Here is a 22,072-nt window from a genome sequence, read left to right as displayed (position 1 = left end):
GAGATACTAGGGTGACTATACTTCTTAACTTCCCAATGTAGTTTGGAACATCTGCTCTCCACCTGGCTTCTCCAAAAGTTTATTCACTGCAGTCTCCAGCTGACTGCTAGACTTATTCTGTGGCAGCTTGATCTTCCAAATACTGCAATAGTGAAGGAGGTCAGGCATGACACTCAACACATTTCACTGAAGAAAGTGAATCAAGTCAGAACTAGCTTAGATTTATTGTATGAGGAAGCCATACATGAGCTCTGACAAGCATGGGACTTGATAACCTTTGTTGAAGAGTGTTTACTGCAGAATCAATGACAAAGATAAGATGTATGGAGCTGAATCCATGACCTAGGTCATGGCCCCCACCTCATGGAACACTGCAGGTTTGTTTAGTTAGAGAAAAGAAGTCTACAGCTGCAATCACCACCTCACCAAAACTGTCTAACCTCAAAAGTTCCTTATTACCACTATTTTTAAACCACACACATACCAGAAAATGCACTCTATTTTCCCTCCCTCCCTCCTTCCTTCCTTCCTTCCTTCCTTCCTTCCTTCCTTCCTTCCTTCTTTCTTTCCTTCCAATAGATAATACTTTTTAAAAAAATATTTTTTGTTTATTTATTTATTTGAGAGTGACAGACACAGAGAGAAAGACAGATAGAGGGAGAGAGAGAGAATGGGGGCGCCAGGGCTTCCAACCTCTGCAAACGAACTCCAGACGCGTGCGCCCCCTTGTGCATCTGGCTAACGTGGGACCTGGGGAACCGAGCCTCGAACCGGGGTCCTTAGGCTTCACAGGCAAGCGCTTAACCACTAAGCCATCTCTCCAGCCCGATAATATTCTTATTTTAGTCAAAAGTTGTCTGCTAAGCTTAAAAGTTAAGAGGTTGCTAGCTAATTGGGGAAAATTTCAGACTGATGTTCAATTTTGCTGACAGGAACCAATGTTAAATCACCATTGATAAAGACCTTGAGAATCATCAATGCATAGACAAAGAACTAGAGGCATATAGAGGTTATTTTCTACCAGAAGTCCTCAGAACTGGATACAATCCACAAATATAATTTTCTAACCAAGTGGTCATACTAACCCTTTGTACAAGAATGGAGAAATTGATGCTGTGTTGGATTCTCATTATCATTTTTTTTTATCAACTGTATAGTTTCCTCCTATTCACAACTTTTTTTCAAATGCAAATATGTGCTTAAACTTTAGTCACTGTGCATCCACTGGGAGAACAGAATGTTTAAAAATGCAAATCAGAAACTCTGAAAGTAAAGGATGAACCCTCCCTTCCTAGTTTTTTGTTGTTGTTTTGTATATAGCAGCAAGTAGTGGAAAATACAATTAAATGCAGTTTTTCTGAACTCTTCCATCAAGAAGTATGTGTAATAAACTGAAGTATGAGTGCCCATGTTTTGAGAAGCCAGGGTAAACTGTTACACTTGCCCTTGAGAGATTCCAAATGGAATAAATTACAGTTAAATGGGGACACTATTGAAGAATATGCCTCAAATGTGTGCTCATACAGGTGAAGTACAATGTTTTGTTTGAAATTCACCTTAGTCCTTTTATTCTATGGATGATTTTTTTATTTGTTTTTTTGAGCTATTATCTTACTGTAACCCAAGCTGGCCTGGAATTCACTATGTAGTCTCAGGCAGGCCTCAAACTCAAGGTGATCCTTCTACCTCTGCCTCCCATGTGCTGAGATTAAAGGTGTATGCCACCATGCTTGGCTCTGTAGATGATTTTTAATGATAATTTTATTGGAAACTTTAAAATATGAATATATTGAAAATTTTCCATATTCACCTTGAGTTACCCTCTTTAAAGTACTCTCTCTCCTATCCCCATTCCACTGAGGGCCCTCATTACTATTAACTGTGGGGTCGGGAATGCATCAGTCAGTTCCTGTGGGGAGGACACTACCTCATAGTATACTTTCCTACCCTGTGGCTCTTACATTCTTTCCTCCCCATCTTCTCCAGTATTCCCTGAACCTTGGATGGCAAGTTATACATTTCCTTTAGTGTTGGGCTCAAAACAGCTTCTAATTTGCTGCTTTAATGAGTTTTTTGTCTCTTCAGAATCTATTGCTATCTCCCTGGAGGAGACTCTCAGTTTAACAGTGAGAAGCACTCATATTTAATCTACCACTTCCTCTGTAATGTCTCCTGGGTTCTGGCAAATATGACAGAGATGACTCCTCTTGTGCTAGGCACTTGACTTCCGTTTATTGTCATTTTTATGGGTAAATACTTCAGACCTGAGTGGGGAATCTGAGCTATAGATCTAGTGATCCCATGGCAAGACTGAAGTTCTGAAGGGTCTGAGAAATGTCATCTGACTGTGAAGGACCCATTCACTTGCTACTTTACATCATGGAAAAGGAAGTATTAATATTTACTAATAAACTCTAAAAATGATCAAAGTATATATTTTTCTGCTGTTAGATAATAATAGCCTGTATATAATGTGCTCTATATACATATCAGTGTCTTAGAATCAGCTTTGCACATTATGTTTATGCAATTGCATCATTTGGGCAACTACCTGTACTTCCCAGTACATCAATTTTACTAAGTTACTAATTTTACATGTTCAAAATATATTCAAATGTATATGGACTTAGTAATATGGGTTGATTTATTATTATGTCTCTTTTGGTTAAGTAATATATATTCAACTTTAAAATTCTGAGCTATATTTTTGTTATATATAAAATGTGATGTTAAATCAATCCCACTCTCTTTAGAACAGAATATAAAATAAAATTCAATTATTTATTTTGCAGTGTAAATAATGAGAGAGATATAAGAATCTGGGACTTGCTATAATTGTCACATTTTTTAAACCAATCAAATATAATTTTAATGGTTCTTAACTGAAAATTTAGTTGAAATCATACCTTGCTTAGTTAGCATGCAGAAAGACCTGGGTTTGATCCACTGTACCACCTAAAACTGAGTGTGTTGGCACATACCTGTCATTCTAGCTCTGGGACAGTCCTCATACTAGGGAGACAGAGGCAAAAGGATCAGAATTTCAAGGATATCCTTGATGCTATATAAATTAAAGTCTAGCCTGGGATACATGACATGCTTTCTCAAAAAAATTACAAGAGGTCCTAAGAAATAAATTTCTCAAATGCATGGTCATGGCTATATGTATATTATGAATTCAGAGGTGCCTAAAAGGTTCTAAAATTTGGGTTTGCTAAGCAGAAATGTTCTTTCATTGTGATTGTGCTTTTATATCAATAGAGGTTACCAAAGACATCATTAGGTACTTCTAAAGACATTATTATGGTCATAAATTTACATTCTGTAAGTATTCCAAATCTGATGTGTAAATAGTCCCTTGGTCTTTAGATTGTATTTTTTTTTTTAATTTTTCAGCCTATATGTAGGGCATAGTCTTCAGTGTTTCCAACAGAACTAATCCATGTTACTTCAAACACAAAGAATGAAAAAAGCTCCAATAACATTCTTTATAACATTAGAACAATCACCCTTTATCCTACTGCTTTGAAACCTTAGAAAACCCATTAAAATTTGACCCTCAGGCAGAAAAGAGACAAAAAAGAATAAACTACTGCTCCCTTGGCTAATTCAACCCTGGGGATTTGTTCCTGATTCTAAAATCTCATGTTTAATTAAAACATAAATACCTTGAGTGAAGTAATTATGACTTTTATTGGAAATTAACATGTTGCTTAATATGAATTATCAAAATTGTTTTATGAATGAAGTGGTTTATCATAAGAAGGAGTTGAATCTGAAAGCAAACTATATGCTGAGTAGAGGATCAGGAATATCAACAAGTTTATGCTGCAGGAAGGTATGTTAGCTTTTGATTGTTTCAGAACAAGTTATCCCCAAGAGTTGGAGGTGTAAAAAGTTCTCATTTAATTACATCACAATTTCTGTGGAATGTGGGCAGAGCTTAGTTGGGACTTCTGTTTGAGTCTGTCACCAAATTGTACCTATTTATTGGATGAGTGGGAAAGATAAGCATCCACTCTTATATAGTTCCAGGCCAGTTCCTGTTACTTGTAGGAATTGAATTGAATTGAATTGAATTGAATTGAATTGAATTGAATTGAATTGAATTGAATTGAATTGAATTGAATTGAATTGAATTGAATTGAATTGAATTGAATTGAATTGCTTCCGTTCATCAATGACTCTTGATCAGAGGTTCCTCTGTTCCTTCGTACATGTGCCCCTTGTTTCATCAGAGTGGAATAACTATGATGAAGAGAGAGACAGAGAGAGTAAGAAGAACAGGTGGAAGAGGAGGAAATGTAAGGAGCAGGGAGAAGAGGGAAGAGAGGAGAGATTAGAAGAGAAAAGAGAGAGTAAGTAACAAAAATTCACAACCCTCTGTAACCAAATCATGCAAGTGATATTTTACCACTATTTTCATAGCTTATGCACTGTAAGAAGGTCACTATGTCCAGCCCAAACCAAAGATGGTTTACACAAGAGTGAAAGTTCAGAAGTTGGAACCATTATGGAATACTTTAGTTTGTCACAAGTTAATTGACTGAGGAATAAGAATGGAGGTTTTGATATTAAACTTACCTAAAAATTTGCTGGGATTTGTTCAAGTTTTTTCTCAAATGTCATGGATTTCACACCATAACCATGAGTTCAAGAAAATAAACTTAAAATTTGGAATTTCTAGAAATCTGTTTCAATACTCACAAAATAAGGATAGTTATGTGTGTTTCAAAAACTTGTCAGTGAAAAGTAAGAACAACTTTAGAGGTAAGATTATGGGTAATAATGCTTACTTATGTGCTTGCCAATACCCTATATTTATCTAAAATGCTAGATATGATTAAAATGTTAAGAATATGGAAAACAGTATATCCTTAAATATATATAAGGTACTTAAGTAAATAGTAAAATATCTTAGCTCTAAACCTGAAATACAAAGCAGAAATAAAGTTTTGAAACCATGAACTTTATTGGAGACTTAATGTTTCTTTACCTAGAGATTAATCACTGTGGTGTAATCATTTTATAGTAATTAACCTATATCTAAATAAAGGAGAAATGAGGGCAGAGCAAACTCACTCCTCAATGCTTAATACATATTAGGGGTGTGCTTCATCAATGTTCAGTTGATAATGATATTTACATAGATGCCTTATCATACAAGATTCTTGGTAACAGTTTCAAAGGGAAATCCCTATACCTAAATGTACACAAGTGATCATTGTCTTACTTCACTGCCACTTAGTGATGCTTCTTTATCTCATTTTCTATTCACTTTAAGTCAAACATGTACTTTAAATCCTTTATATTGTTACTCTGCACTGTTTGCTTTGTTTTGTCATTCTAATACAAAAAGAGACATTTTTAACTTTATTTATTTGCTTACTTTATTGTCACCATTAATGTTCTTACAACAATCTCTTTCAAATGTATTTGAGGGGACTAGAGAGATTGCTTAGCAGTTAAGACATTTGCCTGTGAAGCCTAAGGACCCCGGTTAGATTCCCAAGTATCCTTGTAAACCAGATGACATAGTGGCCAGTGCATATGGAGTTCATTTGCGGTGGCTGGAGACCCTGATATGCCCATTATCTCTCCGTCTATCTGCCTCTTTCTTTCACTAAAATAAACAAAAACAATAAAATATTTAAATTTCTTTCAAAAAATGCTTTTGAGCCTATTCACTAAGCAAATACTGATAAGGTTTTATAATAGACTATTCAGTCCTATAAAAAAGATACTCATTGACTCTAAGTATACATGAGTTATATGATAAATTATGATTATAAACAAGATAAAATGCCATAAAAGTAATGAATTTAAACTAGTCTGACTAACAAAGGAACTATTAGGTACCATTTGACATATAAGACCTGGAGACCAAAATTTGATATAGGGGTAGGAAATTTTAAATAGTATATACAAGTATAATTATTACAGTTTTGAAAACACATTATCCAACAGTCTAATCCAGCAATGGATTCTACTTGTCAGACAATGGGTGAAATAGTTATTGGGGTTGCCAAATGCTTTCTAATTGCACTTGTGGCCTCCTCAACAAGAAGGAATTCATAACTGATAATGTAAAACTAGTCAAAAGCCCATAGTTGGGGCACCTGTAGGCTGTAGGAAAATGTATATCCCTGTTGTTTGTAAATGACCATGTTGTCAAAATGCTGTTTAAATATTTATATTTATAAAATATATTAGCACTTCTTTCAGCCTTTGTTAGAAAAGCTCTGCACTTCCCAAGGGTCTGTAACTCTTAATTAGTAAACTAGTTAACTAGTAAAAGCACTGAAAGGGACTGGGAAGTGCTCAGCTAAGGCACATATGGAACAAAACAGCTCAGAAGTAAGGGGTGCAAAGAATGTAAAAGCTGGAGGGCAGGGAAGAAGGCTGTGGAACTTTCTTGCCTGCACTCATAAAGTCACAACAGCTGTGGTCAACTGCGCAAGACAGGAACAGTCAAGATTCTGTCATGGATTGAACACGAGCTCATAAATTAAACCTGTCCAGACGGGCTAATGGTAGGTAATGCTTATCACAGAAGGGGGAGTCATTCTCATCAGTGGTATATGCAATGGGAAATTGTGGGCCGAAAGGGATTCAGCAGAAGTGGGAGTGGCAAAAGAGAAGATTATCTGAGGTCCATATGAATATATATATATATATATATATATATATATATATATATATATATATATATGTATATATATATATTACATATATACATTATATATATATATGTATGAAATTGTCAAAGAATAAATAAAAGTAGTCAATAAACATGATGCTCATGGAATGATCATGTGGTAAGAATTTAATAGTACTGAGAAAACAGAAGAAAGGTAAAATGATAAACTGATAGTTTTAAAAAACAAAGATCTCAATAATCAGTATGTAAAAATGGAAGTTCAATTTGTAAGTCAACTTTTAAAATATCCTACAAGGAAACAAGGCTATGTTATTTGGAATAATGTTTTGTCCCACATAGAAATTTGTAACTTAGCATATAATTTCAGATTTTGGACCCTGGCTAATAAATAGTAAATCAAACAAAAGTAAAGAAAATTAAATAATCCTTCACTAGTCCTGCCAGATAATACTTCACTGTGACATCAAATACACATAGACATGCTTCCTCAAGTCATTCTAATCTCTAAGTTTTGGATACTTTTTCTTAACAAGGATACCTGGCATGAAAAGGTACATAGAACATAGAGATGTGTTGCCAGAACATGGTCCATAGATATGACAATTGGAAGATATAAAAGGACAGATGGTAGGTACTTTTGACTTTTGGAGACAGATGATCTTTTTTATACCTACTAATTTCTGCCATTAAAGTGAAAAAGCTGGTGTAGACAATAGGTAAGCAATTATATAACAATGTTTCCCTAAAACATTTATATGAGTGTTCAAAGTTTTATTTTTCCATTATTTTTAGATATGGTGAAGAATTGTCATCTGTTTGATACTATTTCAATCATTTAGTAACATAAAACCAACTCTGTGGGTCCAAAACAGTTGGTGTTTCAAGTGGGATTTGACCAGAGTCATTATTTGCCAACAGTAGCATGGAGTAACTGAAGCAATGAGGTGATATGTTGAGACCAAGACATATGTAGCATAATTAATTCTATTCAGACATGGAGAAAGGAAAGGTATCAACTTAGGTATCACTGGCATTTTAAATGACATAATGTTTATGAGTGGTACAGAATAACAAGACAAGAGGTAGCCTAAATTAGGTTTCATTATTTGGCCATGTGATCCAAGTATGATGAAATTATCTGTTGATCATTTCTCCATATAACAGATGTAGGAGGCAGACATAATTTATACAGATAATCTAGTATAGTCATATAGAATACACCAAATTTTATATTGAGTGAAATATTTTATGTTGTATTTACTAGAAAGATTTTTTTGAGCAAGCAGATTTACTGAGAAAAGGGTTCAAAAGCCCTAAGTATTAGGACAGACATGCTTAGGATTTCAGCCAGCATCCAAATAAGAACAAGAAAGGAGAAAAGGGGAAAGAGAAAGGAGAGACAGCAAAGTATAAACGTTCTGAATTAGAACTCAGAAAAGTAGGCAGGTGCAACAGTGAAGATTTGTAAGCAACTATCCTGGGGAGAAAATTTAGACATTTCCTTTGGTAAGGTAAGGGAAAGTGAGGAAACATAGAAGTAGATGAAATATCCAAGTAAAGATGCACATAAGAGGATAATTCAAATAAGGACAGAAGCCGGTTCATTTGGTGATATGGAAGGATAGGTTACAGGTGGCTTAACAGAATTAAAGAAAAAAGGTCAATGACTCATAACCAGAAAATATGGAAAATGAGAATTATATATTATAGCAGTCAGGTCTTTTTCTTCATTCTGAAGGGAAATGGTAGCTAACAGTATAAAATAGCATACAGTTCATACATACTTACTGATTTTATATTTGTATTTCTTTTACTTGTTTATTTTTATTTATTTATTTGAGAATGACAGACAGAGAGAGAAAAAGGCAGATAGAGAAAGGGAGAATGGGCATGCCAGGGCTTCCAGCCAATGCAAACGAACTCCAGATAAGTGCACCCTCTTGTGCTTCTGGCTAACATGGGTCCTGGGGAATCGAGCCTCAAACCAGGGTTCTTAAGCTTCAAGGGCAAGCACTTAACCACTAAGCCATCTCTACAGCCCTAAATTTTTATTATTTTTTTATGTTTGAGGTAGGGTCTCACTCTAGCCCAGGCTGACTAAATTTTTATTCTTAATAGTTAGATACAAAATTAAATAAATGATAACCTAGAGTAGCATTTTATCATGTAACGGCTAATATGGGCTTTAGAAGAGCCTCAAAACCCACCTCCAGTGTCTTGGAAAGCATTTTATATTGGCATGAAATAGAGAACCTGTTACAATTCAGACTGTTTCTTTCATTAAAAAATTAAATTTTCCGATAGTATACAACTTAAGACTTTCATTTCTTCATGTGCATAGTGTGGGTTTTCTCAAAGTCAATGATACTATTTTATAGTTTTTAATATGCTAAAAAGAGATCTAGGTAATTGTAAAAGTTGTAGAGAAAAATATATGTATCTTACAGCTTTGCATCCAATGTAAATTACTTTTCTCATCACTATGACAAAATCCCTGGCATAAACAACTTAAGGAAGAAAAGACTCATTTAAGCACATAGTACCAGAGGTGTCTGTCCATGGTCATTTAGCCCCATGTCTCTGAATCCACTGTGATGATAACATCAACAAAAGAAAGAGGAGGCTGTTCACTTCACAAAAGAGAAGAAACTGAGTGGACAGGAGAAACCATGGACCAAGTATAGCCTTCTTATTTACACCCATGGTGTTATCTGCTGAAGCTAAGCCCTTCCTCCTAACATTTTTAGATCCTTCAAAACTAGTGCCAATAGCTATATACAAAGCCTTTAACACATGGGCTTGTTGGGAACACTTCATATTCAAAACTATAACAAACTTAAAACTCTGAATGAGGAAGGAGTTGTTTATTTTCATTTATTTATTTCAGGGTGACAGACAGAGAGAAAGAAGCAGATAGAGAGAGAGAAAATGGGTGCACCAGGGCCTCCAGCCACTGCAAACGAACTCCAGACACATTTGCTCCCTTGTGCATCTGTCTAACGTGGGTTCTGGGGAATTGAGCCTCGAACTGGGGTCCTTAGGCTTCACAGGCAAGTGCTTAACAGCTAAGTCATCTCTACAGCCCAGAAGGAGTTACTTGAACATTGAAATGAAGGTGTGTTTTGGTGGTAGGGGCTAGTGTTTCAATGTATTTCAGCATTTGAAAATGTAATTACAATGGACCTCTATCCAAGAATGCTTTGAAAGACTAATGAGAAAACTAATACTCTTTGTGCTGAAATCATATTAATTCAGAAATGGATCGTTCTCATACAGATCAAAAGTTCCAATTGGCATTGGCTACACTTTGACATCTAAACATAATTTTTAAAAAAGACCTTTATGAAATAAAGTTTGATAATTATTGGTCAAAGTAGACCAATAGACCACTAAAACCATAAAATTTTAGAGAATGACTGGAAAGTAGATCCAGATGGAACTACTACAACAATACCAGTGCCTGATGAACAGATCATTATTCAAAGCCTGGCATTGACAGTAATTCCAGCATATGGTAAAATATCATTGATTCTCGGGAGAATGGAATAGTCCACAGCTGTGACTTGCTCCTGCTGAAAGAATATACTTATGCACATAATTTTCCACCTGTCAGACAAGAGGGAAATACATTGAATGTGCATGAGGTGTTAAAAGAAGCTTCTGATCATCACTGGATACATAAAGAAGTAAGACTACATGGTCACTGTTATATAATAAAGCAAATGATATGTCGGGCACAGTGGCACATGCCTTTAATCCCACCACTCAGAAGGCAGAAGTAGGAGGACTGCTGTGAGTTCTAGGCTAGCCTAAGAATACATAGTGAACTCTAGGTCAGCTTTGGCTACAGCGAGTCCCTATCTAGAAAAAATCAAAAGCAAACAACAAAAATCATGAACCGAGTTTAAGGCACATTTTAAACTTTTGCTCAAAAGTTATCCATATATTATCATATTCTCTAATTTGATCTATATGACACTGCATTGCTGAGGCAAGGAAGTATTTTTGTATTACACAGCTAGATAAACTGAATTTCCCTAAGATAAAGGGTTATTGAGCATATCACAAAAGTCATCTTGACACTGGACAGTATTGGCAATGTAGTGCCACAGCAGTGCTGGATAACAAAGTACCCCATGACTTCATAAACATCCCAATGCTAACACCTTTCATCTATAGATCAGGCCCGGTCATCTCATCAGCCATACATCCATCACCTGGACTCAGTGAGAGTGTAAGGATTTGTCTGAGCAGTGGTTAATGTAGGATGGCCTTGGTGAGACTTACTGGAAAGATTTAGTCCTACAATAGAGTGTTTCATTTTCCAGTTCACAACCTCTGGGTACTTGCACAAGAACAAAACACTGAGTAGAAATGTGCAAGTGCTTTTGTAAGTCTCATTCACCAAAACATATTATGTTTTCCAACATAGAACCCAGAATCAAGAGGACCTGAGTTTAGTACCAGGGCACCCACATAAGAGCCAGGCAGTCATGTCAGCCATGCTGTAATCCCAGAGTTAGAAGGCAGAGACAGAGGATCCTTAGGTCAAACTGGTTATCTAGACTAGTGAAATGGATGAGCCTTGGGTTCAAGTAGAGACTCTGTCTCAGGAAACAAGATGGACAGTAATAAAGGAAGATAAATAATATCAACCTCTGACCTCCATGTTCATGCACACACACACACACACACACACACACACACACACACACCCATACACAAATAAACACACAAGCATGACACTCACACACAGATGTGAACACACATACACACACACATGGACAGCACACACATGCATCAAAATGTTATAGACTTTTCCTTGTTAAATTGGAAACATACTAGTGAGAGCCCTGTGTAGTTCGCTTGGGTTAAGGATGGACAAAACTTAAATTAAGGTGCTCATTCTGAAAGAAATCAAATTTTCCTTAGGTCGCCCTTGGCAGTTTTGAAGATCATGTTGTCTCTACATCTGACTACATTAACACTCACAAAAATGCTGCCACTCGGGCTGGAGAGATGGCTTAGCGGTTAAGCGCTTGCCTGTGAAGCCTAAGGACCCCGGTTCGAGGCTCGGTTCCCCAGGTCCCACGTTAGCCAGATGCACAAGGGGGCGCACGCATCTGGAGTCCGTTTGCAGAGGCTGGAAGCCCTGGCGCGCCCATTCCCTCTCTCTCTCCCTCTATCTGTCTTTCTCTCTGTGTCTGTCGCTCTCAAATAAATAAAAAAAAAAAAAAAAAATGCTGCCACCCAAACTCTGTCCCTAAGCGAACATGGTGAATCAGGGACAACACTGTCTCCTGCTAGTCTTGAATTGGATACAAGCATTCTTAGTATGGAATCTGGAATTTCAACATTTGTCAGTATAAATTGGAGGTACCATTCATGATGTAGTCTATTTCAGATCTAAGAGGAGTTCTGTTCACAGAAGTATATACAAACGAGTATGTATCTTTCTCCACATGGATTACTTGTTCTATATCAATTACTGATGTACTGGCTATTTAGTCAAGGTGAACAAGTCATAAAGTGTCTGAATGCTGAAATAGGGGTTTAAAGAGTCAGCACTTAGAATCTGAACTGCTCCCCTTACTTAGAGACTTGGAAGAAATATATACTTCTGGCTCTGCAGCCATTTGAAGAGTCACAAAAAAAAAAAAAAAACAAGATTTATATTCACCAGATTAGAATACTCAGAGGCTGTGTGACTGAGGCAGCATCTTTTAGGGCACCAAACACTTTGCATAAGAGTTCAAGTCTTCTTGTCTGCCTTACCTTTCAATTTGAGGCCCAAAATCTCTGCCAGACCCAAGTAGTGTTTGAGCATTTGGGGAGCACCAGAGCCTCCATTTAAGGGCAATAAAATTTCCTTTCAGTGGGCAATGTTTGCTCTAAATCTATTCATTCCATCAGCTCAGTCTGTCAAGAGCTGTTTCCTTTACACTCCTTTCTCAGGCATCAGGTGTGAAATTCACTTTGAAAATTTTCCCTGTCCATGTTCCATTCCTCTTGTGATTCATCTTCTCTGCCATTATCAGCATCCCTTTCACTGGAAACCCTTGCATTACTGACTCCATTTTAATTTTTCTTTATTTATTTGCAAGCAGAGAGAGAGAATAGGCACAGCAAGGCCTCTACCTGCTACAAAGGAACTCCAGTTCCATGCCCCACTTTGTACATCTAGCTTGATGTGGGTACTGGAATTGAACTCAGGGTCATCGGGCTTTGGAGACCACTGCCTTAACCATGGAACCATCTCTCCAGCCCCTGACTCCATGCTTACATTTGGTCCCAAACAACACATCAACAAATGCCTAAAGGTCTATTGTAGGCCAATGATTTATAAATGAGACTATGTTACAAGTTATTTGCTTTTAAAAATGTTTATTTAAGCCAGGCGTGGTGGTGCATGCCTTTAGTTCCAGCACTTGGGAGGCAGAGGTAGGAGGATCACCATGAGTTCAGGGCTACCCTGAGACTACATAGTGAATTACAGGTCAGCCTTGGCTAGAGTGAGACCCTACCTCAAGAAACTAAAAAAAAAAAAAAAAAAAAAAAGTTTATTAATTTGCAAACAGAGAGATATGGGGGTGAAGAATGGGCACACCAGGGTTTCTAGCTACTGCAAATGACTCCAGATACATGTGCCACCTTGTGCATCTGGCCTATGTGAGTACTGGGGAATCAAACTCAGGTCATTTTTTTACCTTATGTGGTGGTTTGATTCAGGTGTCCCCCATAAACTTAGGTGTTCTGAATGCTAGGTTCCCAGCTGATGGATATTTGGGAATTAATGCCTCCTGGAGGGAGTGTATTGTTGGGGGCAGCCTTATGGGCTTTATAGCCAGTTTCCCTGTGCCAGTGTTTGGCACACCCTCCTGTTGCTGCGGTCCACCTTCTGTTGGCCAGGGGGTGATGTCCACCCTCTGCTCATGCCATCGTTTTCCCCTGCCATCATGGAGCTTCCCCTCGAGCCTGTAAGCCAAAATAAATCTCTTTTTCCCAGAAGCTGCTCTTGGTTGGGTGATTTCTACCAGCAATGCAGACCAGACTGCAACACCTTAATATTTGATATTTTCATGATAAGTTTGGGAGAGACAAATGAAGTGCTTAGGAAGAGCATGCAGCTTGATTTATCTGGAATAGTGTCATTTGCTTCCTGTGTGTCGTTGTTCTTTCTGAGTTGACTTTTGCTAAAGTTGTTCTGGAGGTCATGCACTGTATGGTCTCCTTACAAATACTAGATAATACCTAGTAGTCATTCAACCTGTAAACTTTCAAATACTGCCCTCTATATGTCTAAAATAGTGGAAAGTACCCATCAATATGGTGATTATCTTATTCTTCCCTATGCTTCCTTTTTGCCAGAAATGTTTGAGTTTAACTCAGCACAGTGCTCTATGCACAAGACTCAAGATTTTTTAAAATAAAAATACACTGGTAATATTTAAGTTCAAGTTTGATTTGCATAGCTACAAGACTAATTTGAAAGACCGATTTTTGCTTGATTTTGTTGTTCACAAAGAACACTCATAACGGCTCGTCTACCATGACAGATACTTCCTCCATTGGGGATGGCATGCTTCCCTTGGGAAAGTCTCTCTGGGCAGCTGTAGCCGCAGTGCAGGTTGCTGACTTTAGCTAGATTCTGTTTGACAGATTGAAAGCTCACAGGTGCCTGGAGTATACCAGAAAACATTTGTCTTTCTTAGTAGGAGATTGGAATGATCTTAGTTAACTGTGCCAGTTTCTTTTTTCCCACTTATACATGTTTTAATAGAATATTTCTGCACTGCAAAGTTAATTTACCAGGAAATGTTTTGCTATGCATTTCAGAATTACAGATTTTTCACTTTATTCTTATTTCTAAATGAAACCATATGAAATACAATATTTGTTTGCTTTAACAAAGGGCTATCCTTTATTTTGCAGGTATTTCCTGCCTGAAGAATACCATGCTTGTGTTCATTATTTCATAGTTCCCCATTTTACATTTTACCTGTGCCATGGCAAAGTCAAATAAAAAATGGTTAAGAAGGGTTATTAAAGATGGCATTTATTTGAAGGACAATGGAACAATAGTTTCTGAAGTCTGTATCCACTTTGTATCAGGAAATCTCAGCTGAATACTACTTCAATCACAAGGGGTGGGAAAAAAAGTGATACACGTTAAAAGATGAATAATCTGAAGCTCAGCTGCTGCAAAGAACACATTTCTGACTATTCCCTACATTTAAATGCTTTCTTAGAATCGTAAGGAGGTTGCAACTGAGATAGTAGCATACACGATTTTATTTTGTTGTTGTTTTACAATTTATTAGCCTCAGACAGCTCTGAATTTCTGCTTACAACACAAAACCTAAAGTTATCGACATTTGCTGTGTAATAAAGGAGACATTATAAAAGAGTTTTAATATTAGAAGATGCTATCACTGGTTAACATACATCTTTCCAATAGCTCTCCAATAAAGTTCACATATACATCACTTATTATACCACAAGTGGAATTGCTCCACTATTGTGAGGTACAAATGATGTCATGTGAATTCTTTGCTTCCAGTTGACTAAAGTCAGCTGCAATCCCCATATATTTGGAAAATATCACTAATTTGTGAGTTGTGCCCCTTCTAATCCCTTTCAAAATAAGGAAATAAACTTATTCTTAGAATTTCTAGCTGAAGTAGATTTAATACAGGAAACTGAGGCATCATCAACATTCACAGGGCTCCTAGCATCTTGGAAACATTATATAGAGATCACAAGGGACAGCCACTGATGAATTCAACTGTCAATGATGCATGATGGAGAATTCTAGGAGCTGCCTAGAAGTTGTTGTCAAAACCCCAGTCCATTTCATTACAATTCTTGCCCTCACACCACCTTCATCACATATATAGATATATAGCAAGTCCCTTTCTGTGACATTCTTTAAGTGGAGGCTTCTGGAAAGATGATCTTATCAGTATCACAAAGTGAAGGAACACAATTAGCCCTCAAAAGACTGTCTCTTGTGTTTCTAATTCTCATACTATTAGTCCAGAGTTTCTTAGCAGATAACTGTCTCCATGATTCTTCTGCACTGCAAACCACTTTTAGCTGCAGAAATACTCCTCCATTCCATGTGGAATTTTCTCCAGGCTTGGAAATCTGGTATTTTCCTGGTGAGCAAGATCAGTATTGTGAAGATGCACATTGCAGAATTGTCTCTTTGCTAAGCTTGGCAACTGTTTCATTTTGCAAGATACCTGGGCTGTGGGGTTAGGTTCCACTATCTTTTAAACTAGTTTCTTTTGATCTCTATTACACTAGAAAGTTCTCAGGTCACATTCCATTCCTACAGTCCATTACTGGAAGTCCACCACTGTTTTCCTTATGTCCCAGTCTTGGAATAACATATACAACCATTTTTAAATAACTTAAAGAACAAAGACTTTGCTTATGAATGTATTTCAGACAGTAACATTTATTTGCCTCCATGGGCCTCTAGGCCTCTCAACAAAAATGTCTTTCTTAAGGTAAACTTATGTTGCCACCTACAGGATAACATCTCCATTAAAGCCTTGAAACTCAAAAAGTGATTAGTCTCCAATAGAGGACAGAGGACTCCCAGTCCTGGGCAAAATGAAAGCTTGTTTGGCCTCCTGTTGGAGTAAAATCAGTTTGCATTTCTTCACAATGTGCCTCCAGTGGCAAAAATACCATGCAGCTTCTCTGCAGATTAGCTCTTCACATGGAATTTACAGGAGATCCACCTGCCACACTTGCTAAGGGATGGTCTTCCTGTAGATGTGGAAATAATAAAAAAAATGTTCCTCTAGGAAAGTAATTGTGGATGGAGGGCTGTGCGTGTACTCCTGGAACCAAGCTGCTCTTAAATGAGAACGTACAGCCCATATGTGACTATAACCAAACAAGAACTCCCTCAACTGGGAACCATGCCTCTGAGCCCCAAGAGGTAATACTATGCAGTTCCTTTGCGTCTGTGTGCTCTGCATCCATGTACTAAAATTATTTGTCATTATTTTCTAAACAATCGATTTGTGATGTTTTATATTGACTGTCAACTTGGCAAGGTATAGAATCACCCAGGAGGAATTATTTAGATTAAGTTAGCCTCTGTGCATATAGGGAGGAATTATCTCAATCATGTTACTTGACATGGAATGATCCACCTTAACTGAGGATGGCACAATTCTATGAGCTGAGGTCTTGTATGAAAAAGAGAGAACAGGTTGAGCAGAAGCATCCATATCTCTATACTTCCGCCCTGCCAGGATGGATTCTATGCTCTGTAAGATGAAATAAACCCTTCCCCCTCAAAATTGATTGTTGTCAGGTAGTTTGTCCCAGCAATGAAAAGTTGGCTAATACAAAAGTATAATTGCTATTTGCATAGAACTTCTTTTGTATTAGATGTCATTAGAAATCTAGAATATGAGAAGAAGTGCATAGGTTATTTGTTATTTTGTATAAAGCACTTGAGGATTGGTGGATTGGGTATCTCAGAGAGGTCCAAAAATCAATGATCCATAAATAAGAATATAATTCTGTATTGCTATTTCAATTTACTAAATTTTTGGGAACATTTGTTATGCAACTAAAGATAACTAGCATAGATAAAAGTGCTCCTGGCTATTAAGCTGAGCCCAAGCCTAGAAATTAGTGTTAAGTAGGTCTAAATATGAGGGAAAAGAAACTAGAGAACATGAACTCTACAACATACTAGTCATTTTTTAAGTTGAAGATAGAGAATGAATGAGATGATTGAGTAACATGAAGACTTGTATATTTTTACCTATTCCAGCTATGTTCATTGTTGTGCATATTTTCTATACTGTATTAAAAGCTGCTATGAACTCTGTGGCACAAAATGATACACATGTATGTCATAGTTTCCACAAATCAGGATTCTGACCACTTACCTACATTTTCCTTAAAAAACTGTTTTAAATATTATTTATTTATTTATTGGCAAGAAAATAGAGATATAGATAGAAAGAAGAGAGACAGGCAGAGAGAATGGCCACACCAGGGCCTCCGGCCACTGCAAATGAACTCTAGGTACATGTGCCCCCTTGTGCATCTGGCTTATGTGGGTCCTGGTGAATCAAACTCAGGTTATTAGGCTTTGAAGACAAGTGCTTTAACTGCGAAGCCAACTCTCAAGCTTTTTATCTAGATTTTCTTTGCTCAGATACTCACAAGATTGGAATCAAGGTTCGAAAGCACTCAGAATCCTCTTCCTTGCTGGATGTTGATTGGCAGAGTTCAATTTCTTGTTGTAACAATGTGACCCTTAGCTCCAAGAGGCTACCTGCAGTTCACAAGACTCTCTCCACAAGCAGTTTGCATCACATCAGTTTGCTTCTGCAACGCCAGCAGGAAAGTCTCTTTAGATCAGCTAATAACATGGAACTATATTCACAATGTAATCACAGGAGAGACATCCCATCACCTTTGACATATTCTATTTGTTTGGAGCACATTAAAGGTTTGGATAACATTCAAATCAGTTTTTCATTACAGATGATAGGTGCGCACCAAGTGTCTGCTATGACATTTGTTCATCCAACAACTATTGCTTTGTATTCCATCTCTGTCTAGGCACTCAATAATGTTTAATAATTTCAACATTGAATAAAACAACAAGGTTCAGTTCTTACAGAGCTTATATTCTGATGGAAAAGACAGTTAATTGTGAAGTAGGTTAAAGAAGTTACTAAATGCCAGGGTTCAAAGTTAGCTATTTTACACATGCTAGTCTAAGTGTTCCTACATACTTTTTTTGTGTGGCATATACATCTGTGTGTACACATGTGGATGCCCCATGTATACATCTGCTGAAACCACAGAAGAATGTGAAGTGCCCTCCTCTATTGCTTATCTGCATGTTTCCATGAGACAGAATCTCTATGAACCCAGAGCTGCTATTTTACTTATTTATTTATTTATTTATTTATTTATTTACTTACTTACTTACTTATTTTTGGTCAGATTAGTTGACCAGCAAGTCCCCAAAGATTTTCCACTCTTTATCTCCTACAGAACTGTACTGTGGTAGTATGCATGTGTGGCCATCCCTAGCTATTTAGGAGGGTGCTGGGGAACCTAACTCAGAGCAAATCAGATCCTCCCAGGCCCTCATGATTGCAAGACAATAGCTCTTACCTGCTGAGCCATCTCAGCCCCCACCCCATATTCTTAAAGTAACATTGGAGCAAGAAGCTGAAGGGAGAGCAGGTGAGCTGTGAAAATTTCTATACAAATGTATTCCAAGTTGAAGGAAAAATAAGTGCCAAGGTTCAGAGTCAGGAGCATGTTTACTAGCTGAGTGGATGATAGCTGGGTGAATGTTTATATGGATATCAAATAGTCAAAAAATCTGCAGGAATTCTGATGTCCATGGCCTGTGTAATGCTGGGTTGTTTTGAGATGCTTTATAGAGCCAAGGCTGAAGCTACAGGTGTGAATATTGTGCCAGCAAGTAGCCACTGAAAAGCCTGATGTCTAATACTAAGTTCCACTGAAAACCACATACAGAACTGCAATCTGGAAATAAATATTTGAGGAAAAGCAATCAAAGCTAAGAAGAAGGGAATGTTAGGAAAATATGAGGATGTAGTCACAGAAAAACAATTTACCCTTTAATGCTTAACAACATGAAGTGAGTATGTAAGTGACAGGGACAGTGCAAGTCAACCACAGATAAAAGTGGAAAATTATCACGACATGAGGGAAAATGAATTCCTCCTGTTTTGTTTTGTTTCAAGTTCTATTCTGTTATGCCAATAATGATGTCCAAATATTCAAAATATGTGTGGAAAACATGCATGCAGAACAGTGCCAGTAGGTCTAGAGACACCACAGCATTTCCTTGCTTATCAAAACAAAAGCAAGAAGCCAATTTTAAAGAGAAACTTCAACCTGGACTTCAGTTTCCAGCTAAGTACCTAGATTCTCTTACTGTTAGCCATTAATAGCCAAGGGTTGAGTCCACTTACTTAAAGTACAGTACTGTGGTGGTTTGATTCAGGTGTCCCCCATAAACTTAGGTGTTCTGTATGCTAGGTTCCCAGCTGATGGAGATTTGGGAATTAATGCCTCCTAGAGGGAGTGTATTGTTGGGGGCCAGCTTATGGGTGTTAAAGCCAGTTTCCCCTTGCCAGTGTTTGGCACACCCTCCTGTTGCTGTGGTCCACCTTATATTGGCCAGGGGGTGATGTCCACCCTCTGCTCATGCCATCGGCTTCCCCTGCCATCATGGAGATTTCCCTCAAGCCTGTAAGCCAAAATAAACCTCTTTTCCCCACAAGTTGCTCTTGGTTGGGTGATTTCTACCAGCAATGTGAACCTGACTGCAACAGGTAGTGAAGCAAGCACTAAATTGGTGATGCCAAAGTATTCAATTAATTCAAGAAAGTACCTTTAGGCACTAAACAATCTCTTTAGCCTCACAATGAAATTATTTCACAATGTGGACACCACATAAATTACTAAAGCACAATAGCCACTACCTATGCCCTACCCAATGTTAACCACATACTGCTTCTATATGTAAAGGAAATACAGTCTTTGAAAAGGTTATAAAATCTAGGGGCCACATCCAGTTGCATAACCATGACTTGTGTATTGTAATCAGCTGTCAAATCATCATACAATGGAAATGCTTCCTACTTCAGAAAAATGGAATATTTTTGCACTTTTGATAGGCCTGATATTAAGATCATGGTACTGAAAAGTGGTGTTCAATGCCTTTGATATTTAGATAAATATGACTCACTGTAGGTATTTTTCTTCCTCTGCCTCCCTATAAGCCTGGTTTTCCAAAGAAACATCTAAGGTCCATATTTCTCGAACAGACTCCTCAGTAATTCTTATTTATGAACCTGGGATCCAGAATCTCTGTTTTGATCCAATGTGATTCTGTTGGAAATCATGGCTGAGAACCCTCAAACTATATGACTTCAAGGAGGCATAGAATAGACATTAAGAAGTTACTAAAAGAGGGATGGATATTCATTGAACTGAATGTTCTATACATTTTAGTGGAAGGTCATACCAAAGTATATGGCAATGATCACTGAAATGAAGGTCTTAGAAGGCAAGTTATAACTCAACATATGGAGAAACTCAGACAGCATTGAGAAGACAAATCAAACACCAAGTTCAGTACTGAATAGGGTGCTAAGTGTGAAGATAAGTTTGTTTCCAGTGACCCTCCAGATTTCTAGGATTCACATCAGCACATTCAACATACCATAGATAGAAAATCATAGAAAAAGTATTGTATCTGTAAGAGCATGTACAAAATGTTCCTTGCCATTATTTCCTGACCAATATAGTATAATGGATATTTATGTGGAATTTAGAATGGATTAGGAAATATAAATAACATAGAAGTAAATTAAATTAAACTCAAGGGTGAGTATAGGATTTATTCAAACAATTATTTTTTATAAGATCTGAGATTACATGAATTTTGGTACCAGCTGGTGTCCCAAAGTAGTATTTTACATATACTGAGGGACAACTAACTATATAGACCTACTCAGTGTAATTATAACTTCAGATAGAAGCAGTATCTTCTTGTCACTGGATATATAAGCCTTTATGAAAATCATTTTATCAGCTGCTCTTTTTACCCTTTAACCCATCATAACCCACATTCTGCCTCCACTGTTGTGCTTTCCCTCTCTTTCCAATAACACTAGTGCCCTCCATTTTACCAAGTTAAAAATATACTTTGTATAACCTTAGAGATACTTGCACAACCATTTTTATTGCTGCTTTCTTCACTATAGCTAGGAAATGGAACCAGCCTAGATGTCCCTTAACAGATGAATGGATAATAAAGATGTGGTACATTTACACAACGGATTTCTGTTCAGTGATAAAGAAAAATAAAATTATGAAACTTGTAGGTAAATGGATGGATCTGGAAAGGATTATACAAAGTGAGGTAACCCAGGCCCAGAAAGCCAAACATCACATGTTCTCTTTCATATTTGGAACCTAGTTACAAATGTTTAGACTTGTGTGTGAGCTAGAACAAAAAATCAGTAGCAGAGACCAGTAAGCTGGAAAAAGGCTATAAGGGAGGGAGGAGAGTGAAAGATTTTAGGGTATGGCCTTTTATATATGTAAGCAGAACAGATTATAGGAAGTGGAATGGTCTAAGTAAGTCTAGGGGCAGAAACTGAGTAAGAGAAGGGTGGGGGGAATGTCTATCAAAATTCAAGATCTTCTGAATAAGACACATGAAAGCCTACTTCTTTGGATAATGGCACATTGAGAAGCCATAGATTGCTACAAAAAACTTTCAGTGCCAGGGATGGGATACCTGCCAGTGAGTTGTTGGCCAGAGAGGTTCCTGTTGCCTCCAAAACATTACAGGCTATAGCCAAGGCCCTT

This window comes from Jaculus jaculus, chromosome X, assembly GCF_020740685.1.
Source record: "Jaculus jaculus isolate mJacJac1 chromosome X, mJacJac1.mat.Y.cur, whole genome shotgun sequence".
NCBI classification, from domain to species: Eukaryota; Metazoa; Chordata; class Mammalia; order Rodentia; family Dipodidae; genus Jaculus; species Jaculus jaculus.
Note: the sequence above shows the minus strand (reverse complement) of the source record.